This window comes from Thermobia domestica, chromosome 9, assembly GCF_964235325.1.
Source record: "Thermobia domestica chromosome 9, izTheDome1.hap1.1, whole genome shotgun sequence".
Taxonomy (NCBI): Eukaryota; Metazoa; Arthropoda; class Insecta; order Zygentoma; family Lepismatidae; genus Thermobia; species Thermobia domestica.
In genome coordinates this window covers 249,411,715-249,433,325 of record NC_137462.1, presented here as the reverse complement: position 1 = coordinate 249,433,325, position 21,611 = coordinate 249,411,715, and the positions used below count along the sequence as shown (strand labels likewise).

The following is a 21,611-nucleotide window of genomic DNA, read 5'->3' as shown; positions in this document are numbered from 1 at the left end:
ATGAGATCTTACTGTTCTGAAAATTACAGCTTGCTATGTCAATTAGAAACTGAAATATCCACTAAAATCAAGAATACCTACTTTCTTAATAGAAGTAAGCCTACATGATGTTACTGTTTGTTCCAAATGCAATATTAAATTCTCTTTTCCCGTTGCTGTAGAGATATCCCATTGTTGCTTTAGTTCTATCAGCAAATCAGAAATAAAATAATCGTGGACAATTTAACTTTCAGTGAATAAACATATGGATTTCTTTTATAACACTGCGAAGTAAGTATAATTGGGTGCTTCGAAACAAAGAGTCCGTGGTTCGATGAATGTTATCGTGTAGCAGTTTAAGCGTGACGGATTGTAATAATTATAGTTTTATTAGTGTATAATGTAATATGTGTATAGCCTGCGTGTAAATGTATGTAATAGGGGGTCTGTAAAATATTACTTCGCGTGAAAATGAGTAAATAATGAATAAATGTAATGATATAATAATTATACGATTATGATATAAATTGAATGAGATGATAGGACTCCTGTTCTTAAATCAATAGGCCCAGTGTATATTAAATATTAAAAATCTGAATATGTTTATTGAAAATCTCTCGCGTTTTGATTTCTATACTGATGCATACATTTAACCGAGTTCGCTATTGGATTGTAATGTGTAGTTGGGAATTAGATCTTACTTCGCATTTAAGTATCTCATATTAACAGCTCCGGTTCTTAAGAATTTTATCAGATAGGGTAGCATCATGTAGGAATTACCTTTGAACGTTTACGGAAATAATTAAGAAAAATTACTGCTATATTCTGTGATCATCAGAAAGTATGGGTTTGGTCATTTGTACCTTTAACATTCATTGACTCTCCGAGATTTTTTTCTACGTTGCTTACATTTTTTACCGTATAGTGTTAATATGGCTAATGGATCGGATGGGGCTATCCAACTAAACCAACCGCTACTAATTTAATATCTATGTCCATTGCGTAGCCGGACGTCGACCCCTGACCCTCTTTAGTATTTTCGTTTCTTTTCTTAGTTCAATTAGAAGATGGAAATTAACGACGTCCCAGACTTTGCCATGTCTGCACAGGGTAGCTATCGATGATGTTTGGTTACTGAAATCACCGATCCAAAATTCAGTTTAAATAATTTTTTTTATTTTGGCAAATTAGCGGTTCGGGATATCTTAGCTACTACTCTAGTTTCATTACTATTCTGCACTTCCTTAGTTTCTGAGAGGTCGGATGATTTTTTTTCTTTTTGAAATTCCAAATTAAGATGCTGCACTAACCTTCCGGTATGGCCGGGATCTTCAATGGCGTCAACCGGATACGGTGAGTGGTGGGATTTCCCTAAAGCCTTTGTCTTTATGAAAATCCCATTGAGGGCACAGACTCCTCTCGCTGTTGAAGATATGTTTTTTGCGGCTATTTATGTGGTAAGCCGAACCCCTTTTGGCATAAAATAAAATATTTGGTTATAGTATGTATATACGTAAATTCGACTACTTACCTTTCGTAGTTGTAGTGTTCTGTCTCCTTTCTTTTTACCTATTCTTTCTTTTACTCCTTCTCTAAAGGTTCTTTTTATTTTTTGAACGTTCCCCCCATGTTCTGAAACTCATGAAAGTATACAATGTTCATATCCCTTATTTCGATTGTATGTACTAACTGAGACATCGAGGGATACAATTCCTGGAGTTATTTCCGGTGTTTCAGAACAAATTACTACCGTTTCTCTCGATATTCAACCTACCATGGGAGGGACTGACGAGAGGATACACTACGATTTCAGATTCTCAGAAACTTGATTACTGTTCATCGATCGTACAAACTATACCCATTGATTACTGATTTCTGGATTCTTTCTATTGATTGGTTATATGCTGTGTATGTATTAGTAGTTTGGCCCCACTAATATCAAATAATCTTGATTTTTTTCTCTGTATATACATTTATATATGTATGCTTACATAGTTTGAAAAGTTACGTGCCTGTTATATTTGTTGTATTTTCAATTCTTGTGTCAACTTATTAAATAATATCAAACATTTCTCTACAAGCGGATCTTAGTAAATTGAATTATTATCGATTATCGGGTTTACATCTACATTTGAATGTTGCAACCTTATTAAAAGAAAAAGACTTTTTGTTAGTCAGGGTTTTTGTTTTGTTTTGAGCCAAGAAAGTGTGAATACTTATTGAATATGAAAAGGTTATGTAGAAAATTAAGTGTCGACGAAGTACTAAGATTGATATTAGAGTAAAATTTATTATATTGAGTAATATGAATATATATATATGAGCGAGTATGTATTTATAGGACTCGGTACATACCTTTTTGTTTTAGGTTGCCATAGATTTTGGACACCCGATTTTCACCAAATAGTTGTGATTGTAGAGTATTACCGCGTAGCTTGGAATAAATAACACCTTACTGATTTGTTAGTAATGTTAGTAACTATTAAATTTTTTAATACTATGTTAAATGTTGCATGTAAATAGAACAAGTAACAGGTCGTAAAAAATAACCCTAATCCGTATCTAAAGTTATTTTGTGAAACTATAGCGAAATCAGTGAATTATGAAACACTGTGCCCCAAATCCTTCCCCTACGACCGGAAACATAAATATTTGTCATTCGCCGGTTCAGTGACTAGAATCTCGTGACTCCACGATCTAGACCAGAAATAAAATTTAGTGATCTTAAATTGAACTGAATGTGGCTAATAATTTCGTCATGTAAATACAGGACCTAAGATAGGTCCAGAGACCTAGCTCCATTGAGATATCGTATAGTATAATGGAAATATGGTCCCAAGCTTTGGAAGTTAAGTTACTAAGTGGAATAGTATATATATATATATATATATAATGTGAAGCAACTAATTTTTTTTGTCTGTAGTTAAGATAAATAACTAACCACTCTCATGGACGCCAATCATAGTGCATAAAGAGAGTTGATAAATGAGTTATTATCGACGTGAGAAAAGGACTCATAATATTGTCGACATTTCCCCTCTTGGGACAGAGGCTCAATAAAAATGCTACTAAAGTTTTTTTCCAAGTGAATTATTAATTATATTTTTTCTTCCTTTCTGCTTTGACATTGATATGTATTCTTTGTACTGAATCCTAAATATGTTCAATGTTGACCTTTTTTCCCTCTTCTTCCGTTTTGTCGATTTTTCTTAACGTAATTTAATCCAACTCTTAATGTATGATATATACAAAGAGAAATGTGTTATTCGATATTGTTGAAAGTAACAGATTTCTGTGCATGCCTATGAACCATATTATTATTATTATTATATTTTTTTAATTCATGTATCAAAATTTTTCCTGTTATGTCAAACTAAGTTTTCTTGGAATGTAATAAATATCTATAGAAATTTTGTTAGGTTAGTTTAATTCAACTAAATGTAACCTGAAGTATACATTGTCCTGTATGAATGTGAGTGTGAGTGAAATGTAGATTTAGTATTAAGTGCACCAATTATATGACATATATGTGTGACTTATTATAATTAATGGTAGTTGACAATTAAAGTCTTGAAAAGTCAATACTAACTCAATTTAAGTAGGCTCTATAAAGGAAGCAAAAAGCACAGAAATAGCCTGAACAAACGATCATCATGGGATTTTTTTGAAAGTCAAAATCTTCGACCAACATGTTTGTTACTTTGTTCTTGTTTGTTTGTTTGTTTTTCTCTGTGGTCAATTCTATCATGTCGTTAACTTCACCATTTATACTTTAAATACTGGATATTTGTCGAAAACTTTCGGAAATATTGAATAAACTATTAAATTGAACTTTCTATCTCCGAGCTAGATTGGGATAATTCGGTAGTTGGGGTTAAACGGATCTAGGTCTGGGGGTATGGGTTAACATGTGTCTACCTTTGATAACCTTAATACCAAATACTCACCCAATAGCTATTGAAAATAATCCCAATTCGATAACTATTCACTTTCCTTTACCATATTTCTCAAAAATATTCAGTAACAGTTTCCCTATTTCCTCATCTTCTTACCTTCCCTCTTTTCTCTTCTCCTATCCCATCTTCATCTTTTTTCTTTACTTCTTCTTCTATTTTTAATAAAACTGAAAAGGGGGTCGTGACTGAGAATTCTATGTATAAAAAGCATGGTCATGTATTTATTTTATTTTCTTCAGAAATCCGATATAAAAGTTATCTCATTTTGATTGAACCTTGTATGTTCGAAAGTAGGAAATTGATTATATATTCCTATAATATTAGACATAGGCCGATAGCTTCATGAATATTCCCCACCAAGGGTGAAGGGTTCTCACCCATGACTTATACCATGCATCTCATTTGTACGATACAGGGCTTTCCTCATCTTTGTGTTTATTTCTTTCTTTTTCTTTCTTCTTTCTTTTCCCTTTTCAACTGATGCGAATCCTGACATGTTTTGTTTGATTTTTTTTATGAGATAATATATTGCAAACAGAAATTCTTCATTGTTAGAAGTTCATATCTTTCCACCTAGAACGTTCTGTTTAGAATGATTTCGCCAAAAATCAAACGGTAAAATGAAATAAAATCTTTAAGTTTTTCTTTAAGTAAATCTTTAAGTTTACGAGAAAAACCACGAACACGATGTTTGTCCAACACAAATCCCCTACTAGTTTTTTAAGAGAAAAACACTTCCTGATTATTTTTTCTATTATAACCACTTCTCAGGACTACTAGACACTATAAGGACACGAACACAGAAACATCGAGGACAGTTAAAATTCCACCCCTGCTCTTCAGAGGGACTCGCACTGCCAATGGGCTTCAGTTTCCGATCACCAGCCTAACGCCCCAGACCGCTCGGCTACACCCACCGGCATCTGAGCCACCGCGCCACCGTAATTACTTACATGCTGACACCGAATTTGCTAACGTTTGAATTGGTGATTTCATCACAACTCATAGAATTATTGCTGATGCAACGCTAATACTGAGTTTGCTGACCAAACAAAATCTACTAAGCATGAAGATCGGATTGTGGACTAAATTCGAATTGATGACTCCGACCAACGAATCCTTTGTAGGATATAGTTACAGATCCAGTGATTAAGAAGCATAATTGTTCTTCGTGCTTTGATTTGTTCATTGGTAAATATCCTGCATAAAATATAATATTCCTATTATAATATTCAAGCTTCGTTAGGATTCTTAAACTGAACTTTGTAGGAACCATTAGGATAGATAGGGTTCTATATGGTACATTCTGTTGTAAATCGGTAATCTTGGTAAATGATTTAATTACATCACGTGTGTTTAGAAACTATAGACAGTAAGCCATGGCGATGCTAAAATGAATACTATCTCCTACGAAAATCATATATAAACAAGTGTGTTGTAATTGGGATGACACTGCATTAACACCTTCAGTCATATACTATTACATCATGAAGAAACGCTATTTGCCAGGTAATTTTGTTCTAAACAATTCCGGTTCTTTTGAAAACCTTTCTCAGCAACAGCTGCAATAATTTAAAAATCTAAAACGTTCAAACTAAAATTTGCAAGCTTAAAGTTTTAAAACACATTTTTCAAACTTACAAAATTACGAACAAAACTTTAAAACTATAGATTTAAAAAAATACCTAAAAGTTTTCAAAAATACTTTCAAAAACAAATCAGACTAATAATTTTCAAACATTAAAGAAGAAATTTTAATACTAAAATTTTTTGAAACAAAATTTTGACATTAAAACGTTTCCGATCAGAATGACCAACCAAAATTTTCAAACAAAATTTTGAAACAAAAGATCCTGAAATTATAATTTTTCAAACTTAAAATTTAAAACAAAAATTTAAAAGATTAATTAAAATACAACAAATGTAAGTTTACGTTTCACTTTCAACCGTTAAACTTTATCCGGACATAAACTATTCAATTAGCAAACAAACTGTCATATTTGTCAGTGCGTGCAGAAAATAACGAAATGAAATCTTTGAGTTTTACATCCCACGCCGTGGCAAGTATCCTTCTCTTAAAATGGTCCCAGGTTCGATTCAAGATCTTGAAATTATGCGATTATGTTTGGTCTGTGGTAGGGATTGGGGTTTGTCGTAGCGTAGCGGCTATGTCCAAAAGAAACTTTGCGTGCTTTCAAGATAATACGAAAAGAAGATGTTCGGTTATGGCTGGCTATCACGCCGACGTTGATCTTAAAGAAATAAATATTCCAGTTCACTTAAATGGATCGTAAGTTAGCACTGTCTGATAAAATAAAGCTTGATTAAACTTCATTTCAAGCAATATCAATATCTCGGTCTGGCTATGGCCTACCAAACGGTTCATGGTCTTAAAAACCTAGTCGCAAATATTTCTTCACGACAATTTAAATTTTAAAACCAGTAAACTTCTATGGTTTTGGCTTATGAAATTTGTAATGACCAAACAGATCATTGCCACTTTTTTTAATTTATGGAGTTTTCTCCTCATCTGAAATGAGACTTTTATGACTATAATACTTGAATAGAGGATAGTTATTGATGAAAAGTTAACTTTGCCCAAAATTGGTTAATCCCTACCTCCAACTTCTAGTTTGAGCTTGAAATTCATTCATTAATTTTACACTTTGAATTTTAAGATTGCAAGTGTAGTTGAAAGCCGTTTATTTGTAAGGTGTAATCTAATTAAGTGATCACTTTCAAACCTCTGCTTATTTTTTTCTCAAAAAGTTTATATGAAAATTTCAAATTATTTTTTGTTCGAAACTTTAAACTTTCAGTTCCAAAATTTTGGTTTGAAATGTTAGGTTTAAAAATTTGATTTCTTAGTTCTTAGAAAAATCAGTTTTCTTAGTTCGGAAATTTTATTTTCAACTTTCTAGTTCTAAAATTTGGTTTCAACTTTTTTGGTACGAAAATTGTAATTTGAAAATTTCAAGTTATAAAATTTTTAGTTTGACAAGAGTTGAAACTTTGAATTCGAAAATCTCAGTTCGAATTTTTCGTTTGAAAAGTCTTCGTTTCATTTCTGTTTGAAAATTTTAGTTTCAAATTTCTAGTTCTAAAATTTTTTCAACTTCTTTTGGTTCGAAAATTTTGATTTCATGTTTCGATAAATTTTAGTTTTTATTTCTAGTTCAAAACTTGCAGTGTGAAATTGTTTGATTTGAAAAACATTGAAATCGAAATTTTTATTTCATTTTTTGTCCAAAAATTTTTAGTTTTTCAAAATTTGTTTCGAAAACTTATAATTCTAAAGTTTCAGTTTTAATTTTTTCTTTGATTTGAAATTTCGAATTCGAAAAAAATCGTTTTTTTGTTCGAAAATTTTAGTTTCAACTTACTAGTTCTCAAATTTGTTTTCAACTTTTTTAGTTCGAAAATTGTGATTTGAAAATTTCAGGTTATAAAATTTTTAGTTTGACAGGTCAAAACTTTTATTTCGAAAATTTTAGTTCAAATGTTTTGATTTTTAGCTTTTGAGTTCTAGAAATTTTAGTTTCTGATTTTCACTTGGACTTGTGTAATTACTGGAAATTATTGAAGACACAAAATTTAATTGAATAGTTAAGAACCGTTTATTTGTTAATTGAATAGTTAAAAACCGTTTATTTGTTAATCGAATATTTAAAAACGGTATAAAGTTTGACGATTAACCGTGAAGCAATTCCCTCTTTGCACTCACTGAAAAAGTTTGGCTAAAATATTTTGAGATGATGATTTTAAATAAACCGTCAATGTTATTTAAGATATAAATTACACGAACTAACACCAAGACGAAGAAAGTAACCTCATATTATCTTGGTTCTCTCTTATCAAAAAGCTTAAGAGGAGTGCATTAAGGTACACATATCTTCATTATATGTAAATAAAGTGACAGTAAACTCTACTTTGAAGAGCTCAGACAACGTCTATGTTGAGCATAAATCCAAAACAGCAAAAAACTCTTTATATCAGTCATATAAGCCATCATCGAGAATCAAACTCATGGCCTTTGGAAACTAAATCTAGCCTGTGCATGCCTATAACGTAATAAAGAAAATACATGAGGTTAGAAACCTTCCGAAATTATATCTTTAGCAATTTTAGGTGATCAAATACTAAAATTAGTTCTCGAGACCATGGCTTTGGTTCTGCCAAATTAATCCACCAATCATGAAATTTTAGTGTTCGTTCATGTACCCATGCCCTACCAAACCTATACTCATGACGTCATTATTATTTATCCACTAACGGAAATGAAAGGTAGTAACTAGGTTCAGCTCATCACTTCCCTCTTTTATCTTCTCTAGTAATGAATGTATTCGTACAACGTAAACCATTACACATATACGTTCTTGTTTTGTCATAAGAAATAACTCCTCAATGTTATCTCGTTATAGTAGTATGATTAATCGTTATTACAATGATCAAATCAGTTTTAACCAAAACGTAAATGTGGCGTCACAGGGGAAAACAAGAGGTACTAAGTAGGTCCAAAATAACCTCATCTCATCCCTTTTCTAATTATCAAAGAATGAATATATTTTTTCAAAGTAAACCATTACACACTATTTGACAATTAAACACCGTACTTGTTCAAACAAACAATGCCAACAATACTGTGACAACGAATACGTAAGCATTTGTAACACGACATAGTTGACGATTCTTTTTCAACATATGATTATAAGTCAATATACAAAGAAGCTTAAAAATCATTCCAACAGTTTTATTTAATCCACAAACGAATACAATGTAAATTATTATTGTTAACCAAGTCCGGGATCGCCCCTCCCCCTCTTTTATGCGTCTCAAATAAATGTCTGCTTTCCTGGACACACTTTGTGACAATTGAATATCGTGGTTCTAGTAACATAACTCCCGTGAATGAAAACTATACCTTAACCAGACATCAAGTATTCCTCCCAAAGTTTTCGAGTTGAGTTGATTTTGAGTTTAACGTCCCGTTCAGCAGCGATGATAGATCCTACTAATTAAGGTGAAATACAAACCGCATGAGCTCCTTCCGGGAATCGAACCCTGGTCTCCCACGTTAAAGGCGCATACGCTAACCGGTTAGCCACGGCTGAACTCCAAAGTTTTCGAGTTTCATATTAATACTAATACTAATTTATACTATTACTGAGTCTACTAATTCATAATGTAATAGATTATCAAGAAAGAGGTCAATTCTTGTTTTAGTAATTTTATATCCATAAAACGGAACGAAACAAGCCATCATAATCTCCAAGCTAAAAATCCCAGTTCAGTGACACCATACGAACACATTAGCTCGAACCAAATACCCCTACTTCATTCGCACCAGTAGAAAGCGCGGTGGCTCAGTGGTAGAGCGTTCACATCTGCTGTATGGGGTCCCTGATTCAAACTCCGCGAAAATAGTTTTGTGGTGGGCAACATTATGCTCGGGATACTCCAATTTTGTCCCACACCTTCATTCCTTTCTCATCGCCACAATCTCCTTTAGCCTAAATGGCATATCCGTGGGACGTAAAACTAAAGATTTCATTTGCACCAGTGTTAGTCCACCTCATTAAAGGGATAACAATCTCCAAATTTTATGCCATAAAAGGGAACGAAAAATAAAAAGCATTCATAAACCTGTACTAATTCATAACGTAATAAATCATCAAGACCATATTTTTAATAATTTTAAAGAATCATCATAACCTCTAATCCAGAAACCCCAATTCAATTACGTCATAGCCGGGCCGAGGTACCTCTGACTCATTCGTACCAGCGTGCATGGCTCCTGAACAAGCATAAGCAAAATGCCAATAGGTGACGCATTCCCGTGCCAAAGCATCCCTGATTCATTCGCTATGGTCCCCATTCATGGGGGCCCCAATTTGGATAATCAAAAGTTCGATTAGGTTAGGCTCTTACTACTCCGTCAATTTCTTGGGTCGTCCGTGTCGTTTAGGGGTGACTTTTCCATTTCAGGGTTACATCACCCACCATTGATTTTAGGTAGCGTAATTTAACACTAATGACACAAGTCGAAAACCCGCAATATGAAACCCGATGATAACTCTCCTCTTCAACTTACTAAGTTCTTGTCTGTGCGCCATTATTAGTCAAACTGACTCCTCGGCTAGCGCACCATCTCTGATAATGCCTTCTGCACCCAAAGAAATGACTGGCATCGTGCATGTTGCTCTGAAGTCCTTGTAGCGATGTCCTAGCAGACTAACGGTGACCTTTTAGTAGATAGTGTACATATTAGTTCTTGTCGGTAGATGTATCGAATTAATAAATCTTTGATTTATAACAGATGCCATATCACATTAATGTTTGTGTGTGTGTGTGTGTTGGGAGTAGGTATTATTATCTCATTTTGAATTATTGCACCTTCAGATTCTACGTCCTGCCGGCCTAATTTTAATCCCCCTCAAAATAAATGATCTAATTCGCACACTGGGCGATAAACTATATTTTTCACTTGGGCTTTGGGCGGGCGTCATTTTTCCTAACTGAATAGCCTTCTGAACTTCTTTCCCTGATGGAAAGTCTGTCTAAAACAGGGACAATGGGCTCTAGTTATTTATTCTAGAAAATTGGCCCTTGGGTGCTGGGGACGTCATTTTTGATTTAGTATATAAATAATAAAAAAAATGTTAGAAAGTGCTGAACGGATTGCAATTATTTTCAGCAGTGGTAAACGTTTCTAAAACTTGTGATGATATCCAGAAAAATGTTTGCAATATTGTATCCAGAAAAATGGGCCCCGTACGAAAAAGTATAAATATGCTTCAAAATATTTTATGGAAACTTTCATTAACCGGTTTCACTAATTCTTCCGTTGCTGGGTAGCATATTTAATGTAAGTGATGATGCGCTACATTTTGTCCAGGAAAATGGACCCACGTGTGCTGGAGGCCTATGTTTCTGATTCGTCATTTATAAGATATTATCAGAAACTACACACACACATTTCAAAACTTCTTTCCCTTTTGGAAAGCTTGATAATGCCCGTGACGACACGTTATACACTATTCCGGACAATGGTCCCTCGGGCGCTTGGTGCGCCATTTTTGTTTCCTTATTTATATCATGCATTTTGAAAACTACTCAACCGAATTAAAACAAAAATTCCCTGTTGGATAGTTTTTAATGTCAGTAGTTAGACTTAATAACTTATGCCGAAAAATGGGCCCTCGGAGTCTGGAGACGTAGTTCTTGCTTTATTATATAAGAAATTTTAAGAATATACTCAAGCAATTTCCAAATTCCTTCACAGTTGAAAGCTTATCTCATCCCATATGATGATATGGTACATTTTATCCCGGGATAAAGATTCTTGGGCGTTGGGGGCGTAAGTTTTAGATTCATTAAAAATATGAAGTTTCCAGAAACTACTAAACCGATTTTAAAAGTTTTTTAACATTGGAATGCTTCATTTGTTTCTTCATTATATGCAAGAAATTTATAAAATCTACTGAACCGATTTCAAAAATTAGTTCCCGGTTTGGTGAGCGTATCCCATTATACGTTAAATTTTACCCCCATAAAATGTGCTCTTGGATGCTGGGGAGTAGTTTTCTGATTCAGCATAAATAAAAAAAAATCAGAAAATACTGCAATTGTTTCAGATGCAATATTCGGTGCAAAGAATTGCAATATTTTCGGTGTTGGGAAACTTATCTAATGGCTATAATGATACCACATACTTTAGTTATTGGATACTTAGAGGTTGTATTCAAAATTATTGTAAAATGTCTGATGAGTTAAGAATTACTATATTTATTATATCCAAGTGAATTATGTTTATTATACAAAAAATTGAAGTGGAAATGTAAGGAGAGGTTAAATTAATGGTCAAATAGTAATATTATTAATTGAATATATCCTATCGTTGCTGAGCCATATTTAGAGTTAATATACATATACGTATATCTTGAATTCTATTTATATATTGATTTCAGTCAATTCACATATTGCCAAAATTATTATTATCAACTTCGGCTATATCTATAAAGAATATGCGTGGAACTTTCCTCTATCCCAGATTTCCTTTATTTTGTTACTAAATATTTGCGTATTCAATTAATTACCATTACAATACTTTTAGATGGGTTACAATCCGTATCGTTTGCCGGAATTTAAATGTGGGGGATGTTATGCATTCCTGGCCGGTGACAGTGGGGCTATTCTTATTAGGGGAAGCTTCATGTTACATAGTGCATTCATGTGAATTATATATATATATATATATATATATATATATATATATATATATATATATATATTATAATATATATATATATATATATATATATATATATATATATATATATATATATATATATATATGTGTGTGTGTGTGTGTGTGTGTGTGTGTGTATGTATGTATGTATGTGTGGGTGTATATTATATATTTAGTAGTAAAACGTTTAGTATTGCGTTCATGTGAACGATTGAAAGTCACTGTTATTTGAAGTGGTTCGGTGCTATTCTTCGGCTCGATTTCATAAATGAAATTTAGAAATATATTTAATAATATTATTCTTATTTATTAAGTCCCATTATAAAATTAATTCGTTTTTTTAAGGTTTATTCAGTTTTTTTGTAAGTTGGTTTTTATTGTGTATTTGTGTGTAGTTGTGTATTTGAATACAACGATTTAGTTACGAAAAAAGTACTGTTACTCTTGTTTCAACGACACGCACACAACTTTAAGAGCTCTGCAAGAAAATAGGTGCTACAAAACAGCAAACATTTCTAAGGGGTTGAAGCTAATCATCTTATTTCCTACCATGGGGGAAACGTAAAGTAGATAAATTCTTACTGTAAAGATAATATAGTTGGATGCAAGTGTCAGAAGAGCATTCAAAAATGAAATGACTGACTGTGTGTGTAATCCTAGAATCTTACAGTGTGTAATATTTTAAATGGAAGTGTGCAAAAAATATATAGAGAATATTTTACGTAAGCCAACGTCGTTTAGGTTGCATAATATGTAATAGCAATGTCTTGCTTTTGAGAAAGGTAAGAAAGATATAAGTAAACGAGTGTTGATGCAACCTTGAAATACAAAAAAAAAAAAAACATTCTTGATATGTTCAATCTCTTCGATGACGAAGACATGATGGATATCATGTGAAAATACACGAATGAGGAAGCCGTCCGAACAATCAACAAATTTACAAAACATGTGCTCCAGGAAAAGCTAAAGTTTGGAAAAATTAGGATTGAGTTGAACTTGGATCTTTCTTTGGTGTTTTAGTGACAGCAGTGTTTTAGTGGAGGTCTGCGCTGCACAAAATAAAACATTTCCCAAATGTGGAGCATACGCGAAAGCATTCGACGTGCTATTTTCACATATACAATGTCAAGGGATAGATTTGCACATATAACTCATTTCAAACGATTTGATGATAAAACTAAAGGTGATAATCGAAAAATGAGTGACAAGCTTCCAGCTGACAGGAAGGTCTGTGACCACCTCGTTGACAACTGCAAGAACTCCTATGAACCGTTCAATATATTACAGTAGATGAACATCTTATGGTATTTTCCGGACGCTGTTCCTTCAAACAGTACGTGAATTCAATGCCAACGAAGTATGGCATCAAACCCTAGCCTATACCTGATGTAAAGACCTCGTATCTATACTCGTACAATTTACAAGTGTATACAGGGAAACATCCCGGAAATGTTGCAGAGAAAATCTTGGCACATCACGTTATATGCGACATGATATAACCTTTGTACTGAACAGCAAGAGGTGTCACAACAGACATTTTTTAAACACGTCTGTACCACGACTGCAGAATTTCTGTTGACAAAGGATATTACTATTATTGGGCAATTCAAATCGAAAAGAAACAGACACACCTCTGATCATTCCACAAAAGAGGGAGATTTTATCACCAATATTTCTCTTCTCTGATCATATTACCATAGTCAGCTACGTCCTCATGAAAAATAAACTTCTTCGTGTGCTATTAACACAAACCATTAATGACTCTTATTCCGGTTATGGAAAACGAAAGCCAATGATGATTCTTCATTACAACCAACCTTAAGATGGAGTCGACAACGCAGAAAAATTGATTCAGGAATATACATGTTGTACAAGCACATCTGGGATGGCTTTTAGACTCTTTATGAACATAATTGACATTGCAGCATTAAATACATTAGTTCTTTGGTTCCTGAAAAACCGAGACTGGGAGAAGAAAGAGCATTATAAAAGATACCACTTCTTGTTTATCGAAGTTCCAAAAATAACTAAAAAATCAAACATTGCCCGAAGTGCTGCTGCTCCTATTGGATTACATGTTCATGTATTGAACACCATAGAAGCAACAGGAGTACAAGCATTCCAAAGTCAGATCTAAATTAACAAAAAATTACAAAAGCAGAAGAAAAAAGACGATGTTGTGTGTGTGTCTCTAGAAATCCGGATCGAAAGGTAAATACAAAGTGTGATAATGGCAATTGATTTATGTGCAAAAATCACAGGAAAGTCCAAACACGCAGTGTTTGCTCGGAATGTCATTCCAACTCGTAAAATACTAGCTTCATGCTTGTATAGGATGAAGAACAGTTTATATTATTGTAGAGTAGAAATTTGTAAATACGTCCCATAATTGTAAAATATAGTGTTGTTTAGTATTGCATTTACAAACCGTGTAATCAATTTCATAAACACAACAGTAAAGCATCGATATATAAGAATGTAGCACAGATTATCATTCTTTGCATAAGAAACGCTAATATGTACAATAAAGAAACGATTAAAAAGATCAAAATTTATATAGTAACTTTTTAAGCTGTAAATGTGTTTCTTGAAGGACGTTTTTACGCACTACGTATATACGCACTTATCAACTATTTACATATGTTAAAAGTAGCAGGGTAATCTAAGTGTTGATGTAAAACAATTTACAAATGGCGATCAATATTAATGAAGCAATATTATTGTTTCTGTAATTATTATGCTTACACATTTATCGAAACACTATATACATATTCGAGATCTAAAACATTGAAGATCTTACAAAGCATAAAATTGAAAATGTGAGAAGAAGCATCAAAATGACACTGATGAAAAAATATAGAGTCTAAAAGTATTGGGGTTCTTTAGAGACCTGTTGGTTACGAACGTTGATAAACTTACCTTGGTATGATAAGGGTTAAACGTTACGAAAGAATAATTTAAAAGTAATCCACATTCAATTTTTGAGACTTGCAAAACATAGTTCAGTGCAGATTTTCATAAATTAAAACGAAACATTAAAAACGGGAATTGAAACATACCTTTGACAAAAATGGAAGAGAATACACTGTTGACGTGAAGCTTTCTTCAAAATATTACAGCAGATCACTCTAATAACCGCGCTAGTTTTCCACTGAAACTGCTGTTATTCTGCAAAATATAGTATAATATACGTATATTAGATAATAAATAAATGTATTTCGTTGACGTTTACTTAAAATATAGAATATTTAGTTATTATACACTTAGTATATCTTATGTATACACTCATGTACAAAACTTACCAATAATGCTATTTGCATGATTTATGCACTCAGAGAATAGGGAATCAGGCATATATTATTGGAATGTTGAATTGCAAATGGATTAAGTCCAAAAAACACTGGAAGAGAATGCACAGAATGGGCAACAGAGACAAAAATGCATGGGCATAGGAAAATTCGGAAATAGGACATACTAGATTACGCGTATGATAGAGGACATCCATAAGTGTGAGATCGCCTGGCACTACAACACATGCACCGCAACGTGATTGCATGCTGAAAATGAGATTATCAGGAAGTTGCTGGCGTATGTTTTGCCATTCTTGTACAAGTGTCTCCCGAAGCTCATTATTGGATCTTGGAGCTATTTGACGACATGCAATGCGCCTGCCAAGCATGTCCCACGCATGATCGATGGGGTTCAAGTCCAGTGAGCAACTGAGCTAATTGAATCGCCTGATGCCTGATTTCCTGGTGCTCAAATTACTCATCCACTCCATCAGCGCGATAAGGACGTGCGATATAATCAATTAGAATGAAATCAGGACGCACTACGCCCCGAAACAGACGAACGTATTGGATCATGATGACATCCCGATACATTGCACCAGTGTATTAACCTTGTGGGAAGACATCCAGAGGTGTTCGTGACCGCAGGATGATTCCGCCTCTCCTGTACTGGTTTACAGCAGTCATGTTAGCTGGAAGAAACCGTGTTTTTGCTTCTCTTCAGATGAGCACACGTTGAGAATCACTGGTGAGGCTTAACGTGAAATTATCTGTGAACAGGACATGACGTCATTCTTATAGGGATTACAGGTGATTTTCTCTGGATGAATTCAACCGACTTCTTTTCTGTGGGGTCAATGGAACACACCTTGCTGGTTTCCTAACATACAAGTATCCCTCAGCTAACCGTCTGTACACTATAAATTTTGACACTGACGTTCCTGTAGCAGCTGGAAGGTCCTAAGGAGATCTGAGGCGGTGCTGTGTCTGTTGAGCCTGGCAGCTAGACGTAAGAAACGGTCTTCCTGGTCACAGGTACTCCTTATACGACCTCCGCCGAACCTCCGAAAAACGTTTGCATCCGTTTGGAATCGTCGCCAGATCCTCGAGACCAGAGCTTCCCACTCCACTGTTGTCTGTTCATGGTCGACCTTGAACAGGTATTATATAATGTGTCAGAAACGTCCATGATCGGTTCTGGTCATCATTTCTTCTTCAACTTTCAAGACGAACAGACGTGGTCTGGTAGGCTCCGATACCAGTCAGGTATGTGTCGACTTAGCCGCTGCGCTGAGTTTTTCTATAACATGTTTTCGAAATGAGAAATGGCGACCGGCCTCGCCCTGCAAATAGCCTGGGTCAAGCAGACTTCTATGCCTATTTGGAATAACTGGAATCCCTTTAACGTGATTTTCGTTGTTTCATCTTTCTCTTCTCTCTTTTTTTCTGATTTTCATTCTTTTCCTCGACTTTGAATAGAAGTTAAGAGAATAATGGAAACGAGGACGTATATAAGAACTTAGTCGTTTCAAATAGCCAAGAGTCAATATTAGAGTTGGAATGGCTCAACTAAGTAGTCAGGACCTTTGTAAGAATTTAGTGTTTATTTCATTTTGTTTCCTCTCTTGTAGTCGTTCTGTATACTATGCTACCTTTGTAGTAAGCTCTACTATTCTGAAATTGCTCTCTTCATTGAACTTTTCCTAAAGTAGAAAAGATACTGGGTAGATCCAGGTACCAACAACGAATTAACTGAGCTACATCTTCGATACGTTTCCTCTTTCACCCTTACTTCATATCAGCGTATCTATGAGGATAGGACTATACATCACGTATTAAATACGGGATGTTATTTATTTAAATCCCCGTCTGCCTGGGCGAAGAAAGAGAGAAATAGAGAGCGGTTCCTAACTCCGTGTAAGGCAAAGCCCGTGGTGAAAATTGTCTTAAGTGGAATAGTGTGTGTTCACGCTTAGTCATCAACACACACTGTGTGGTTTCTATCACGCGTCTTATTTATGGTGGAGCCCCGAAGGGTTAGTGTTCGAACACAGGTTCACAACCTGCGGCTCGCGCTAACCTATAACCATACACGAAACCGTAAAAGTTTTGGAGTTTCGTCGGATATGAACGATAGAACTTTGTCGCTAACTCCCCACCGTAACTGTAATAATATATTTGTGAAATGAAACAAGAACAATAATAAAAATATAAAAGGTGCAACAAAATATTATAGCTAAGTGTATACAAGCGGTCAAGAAAAACAATTTAAATATAATATAGGTGCTATATAATTATTGGATGCTTAGAGGTTATATTCAAAATTACTGTAAAATGTCTGGTGAGTTAAGAATTACTATATTTATTATATCCAAGTGAGTTATGTTTATTATACAATAAATCGAAGTGGAAATGTAAGGAGAGCTAAATTAATGGTCAAATATTAATATTATTAATTGAATACATCCTATCGTTGTTGAGCCATACATAGTTAGAGTTAATATACATATACGTATATATTGAATTCTATTTATATATTCATTTCAATGAATTCACATATTGTCAAAATTATCATTATCAACTTCGGCTATTTCTCTAAAGGATATGTGTGGAACTTTCCTTTATCCCAGATTTCCTTTAATTTGTTACTAAATATTTGCGTATTCAATTAATTACCATTACAATACTTTTAAATGGGTTCAATAATCCGTACTTCGTTTACCGGAATTTAAATGTGGAGGATTTTATGCATTCATGCCCCGTGACAGTAAGGCTGTTCTTATTAAGGGCAGCTTCATGTTACATAGTATATTCATGTGAATTGTATATATATATATATATATATATATATATATATATATATATATATATATATATATATATATATGTGTGTGTGTGTGTGTGTGTGTGTGTGTATGTATGTGCGGGTGGGTGTATATTATATATTTAGTAGTAAAACTTTTAGTATTGCGTTCATGTGGACGATTGGAAGTCACCGCTATTTGAAGTGGTTCGGTGCTATTGTTTGGCGCGATTTCATATATGAAATTTAGAAATATATTTAATAATTATATTTTTATTTCTTAAGTTCCAATATAAAATTAATTTGGTATTTTAAAGTTTATTCAGGTTTTTTTGTAAGTTGTTTTTTATTGCGTATTGGAAGTGTGGAAAAGATAAATAGGGAATGTTTTACGTAAGCCAACGACGTTTACGTCGCACAATTTGTAATATCAATGTTTTGCTTTTGAGAAAGGTAAAAAGGATATAAGTACACGAGTGTCGATTCTCGGCTATTATGACAGATCATGACATTCTAGACAGTACCAGGATTCTAGACAGTAGGAAATCATATTGAAGTCATGTATATTATAATTAGTTGTTATGAATATTTCAATTGTAATAGAACCTTTAAAGCTTGTATTATTACTTGAATTCGATTTGTTAGATTTCTGCAACCCATTTTACTTATTGGGGCAAACATTTCCAAAGTGTTCCGAGACCATTCTCCACCACAGAAATTATTAATTACCATGAAAGATTGATTTCTGCCAGCCGGATTAACTATTGTTCCATAGAGAATGGGAGCTACTTGCGAAATATCTATCACGCTTGAGAGTTAGTTAGAGATTGAACATGATGTCCAATCAAGGAAACCACCCGTCACGTTGATTAGGAATGCCATACAATACGAGATAAATCCCAGGGAATGTCTTAGGATTAACCTTGGGAAAATGATATGACATATCTCGTAGAAAACGATTTTCTTCGAATGTCGTTTTACAATTTTTTTCAAATAGTTCTGTTTAACAAAACTATCAAATTAATGAATCCCTATGCTAACTACGCTATACATCCTCCCTACTTAATATAATGATAAATTGGATACCTCTAAAGAAGTAACAGAAGTCGGAAGCGTGCTGGTATAGGTTTGGAGGACCACATTTCAGAATATTTACAGGTAAAATTGAATATTTGGCATGAAAATAAATTTGTGGTAGCAATTGAATTAAATACAAAGTAATACTCATTATTTTGTGTATATAAGTACAGGCTTACTAGGGTAGAATCATTATAAGTGTTTTATAACTGATAAAATAAGTGAGGGGTAACGCTTAGCAGAACTTTTTTTCTAAGAAATGTTACAGTTTCGTTACTTTGTGTTCATATTATCTAGGTAGTTTACTTACGGTTAGTTACGGTTATTTTATGTAAGGTTATGTTAAATTATATTTGTATATTTGTCCAGCATAATTTCCCAAAAAAGATGATAGAACGTCACTTATATCTGCAATATAGTTCTCATACTATACATAAGAACACTTTGTTCATACGCAAATAAGTAAAAGAATTGTAGTTTTTACCAATTGCTTTTGATGGTCCCTTTGAATGTTATCTATACCGCTAAGCGCAGATATATTCATGTCGCTAAACGGAAATAATTTAAGAAACAATAAGAAGGAAATTGGTCGCAAATTATAATTTTTCAACAGTTATTTCGAGTGTTGCGCTAAAAGGAAACCTACACAATCGAAAGATAAAATAGCAAAGCCTACCTCAACAGTTGTATGTTTTCGTTTGTTTTGTTTTCTCTTTCTCTCACTTGATGTTTAAATCGAAATATTTACCAATTTTGTCTCTAAAATACGACGTGTTCTAAACAGGAATATCATAGGATTGTTCAGAACACAGTAAGTGACAAGCGACCTGATGCCATACACATTGAGAATTTGATTAGAACAAATCGTAAGAGATTTCTTAGGATCTATCCTATAGTGTATAGCCCAACGATGTTATAAATAGAGGATCTGCCCATATATATCTTCATCCGATTAAATCAATGAAGCAAAAAACAACCGATCATCTTCACGTCTGATTGGCTACTCTGCTTTCTGCCATCGTCTGATTGGCTACTTTTGTTTCCGCTATGATTGTTGGCTGAAAACACTACAGTCCTATATGGCGGAGTGGGCAGAGTAAGAGTGGCGAAACTGTGACGTATGGCTTCAAGATTTTGTTGTAACGGCAGATCTTCTATTATATAAGATCCTTGCTATAGCCAGTCTTATAGTGTACTTTTTTTAAAAAAAGTAATCAAAGTGCTCTTCAGATAATAAGAGTTCTCATTTTCTTATATAAGCTACTATTTGTTCTATTTTTTACTGTCTGTCTTGCACTGCCTTTTATTGTGTACTTTGTACTTCTTATTACAATTAGAAAATTAAATTAATTAGTAATAGCGTAATACTACAAAAACGCAAAGAAAACGTGTTAGAGAATTACTGTTAGTCTTTATGCCACGTTTATTTTATGTACACTTTTAGAAAACGTTTGCATATTATTTTTAATTTTTGGTAATGATACTATTATTACCATTGACCTAAAACCAAGTTTGTTTAGGTTTTTATGAGTTCACTTGGTGTATTACTAAGTTATGGTACCATGAACAAAAACTTACGAATTGATAGTAGGAGAATAAATATTTAGTTTATTTTCAAAGAAAATGTAGGTCCTTAATAAAACAATAACTAGAGATAGATATTTTACTTGGCCTCTTTTTAAAGCGCAACAAATGGCTTAGAGTTCCACTTATCTGCTTTTGCTCTTATTAAACTAACTTTAACATCTTTCTCTAAAGGTGTGACTATCTATAAATGGCTTAAATGTGACCAGGAAATCAAAATAAGAATTGGGATGTTAAACATTTTTAACAAAATAACAAGTTTTATATATATTTTCCGGAACTACGAGGGACCATGTAAGAAAAAGAGTTGCTAGAATGTTTAGTATGCAGTATGGAACAGCGTGCCTAAAAAACTTGAGCTGTTCACCAAAGTGATATGAAACCTTTGGAAAACATCGAAATGTGGATATAGAGATAAATCAAGAAATCAACGGAAAATAAAAAGAAATGAAGAAGTTTTGAGAAGGGTGGAAGATGAAGGATATCAGCTCCTGGATGATATAAAGATCTGAGATTCTTACTCTTTGAGAACCACTAATGCTAAGAATTGAAATACATGACGGAATGTAGATTTGTTTTGTAAACCTGCAAATGTGGTAGAACATTGATGATGATGGTATTCTGACTACGATCGCTGCAGCATTAAGGTGTTATTCTCTTGAAATAAATAATTA

At 33.6% G+C, this 21,611-nt stretch overlaps 1 long non-coding RNA gene across 4 annotated transcripts in view; it reads right to left on the bottom strand.

The window, feature by feature from the left end:
* LOC145694246 (uncharacterized) overlaps positions 1-21,611 on the bottom strand; it is a 1,290,393-nt gene that overhangs the window by 962,619 nt on the left and 306,163 nt on the right. For all 4 annotated transcript variants that reach the window (XR_014132974.1, XR_014132976.1, XR_014132977.1 and 1 more), the window contains one exon: positions 15,243-15,351. This is a non-coding gene — a long non-coding RNA (uncharacterized LOC145694246). The remainder of the gene's footprint in view (positions 1-15,242; positions 15,352-21,611) is intronic.